Source organism: Apaloderma vittatum, unplaced genomic scaffold (genome assembly GCF_000703405.1).
Source record: "Apaloderma vittatum isolate BGI_N311 unplaced genomic scaffold, ASM70340v1 scaffold34531, whole genome shotgun sequence".
Lineage (NCBI taxonomy): Eukaryota > Metazoa > Chordata > Aves > Trogoniformes > Trogonidae > Apaloderma > Apaloderma vittatum.
Window position 1 is genome coordinate 4367 of NW_009699066.1, and position 354 is coordinate 4720.

The 354-nt window shown below is 61.3% G+C and overlaps 1 protein-coding gene across 1 annotated transcript in view; it reads left to right on the forward strand.

Annotated features, from left to right (window-relative positions):
• Positions 1 to 354, forward strand: part of DNAJB13 (DnaJ (Hsp40) homolog, subfamily B, member 13) — a gene marked incomplete at its 5' end in the record, with an annotated part of 4641 nt that overhangs the window by 4132 nt on the left and 155 nt on the right. The window lies entirely within an intron of this gene.

The window sequence follows — 354 nt, forward strand, 5'->3', positions numbered from 1 at the left end:
GACGCGTTCCTGTGGGGCTGCCCTGGGTGACCCTGCTCTGGCAGGGGGTGGCACTGGGGGATCTAGTTGGTCCCTTCCAACCTCTGATATTCTATGATTCCGTGATCTGAGGCCACGTCACTGGTAGCAGAGGCAGGGAGAGGGCTCGGCACGGGTGGAGGATGGGAGGGAGGCGAGGACTGGGTGGTGCAGCCTGCAGGAACGTGAGGACTCAGGGCTGGAAGAGGAGGGCAGTCACCAACTGAAGCTGGAGGAACAACCTTGCCCCAAAAAGACCCACTCCAAAGCGTGCGTGACCCCCATGTTTGGGATCATCTCACGGCTCCTCTCAGCCCCCACCCTTTGCTTTGCAGC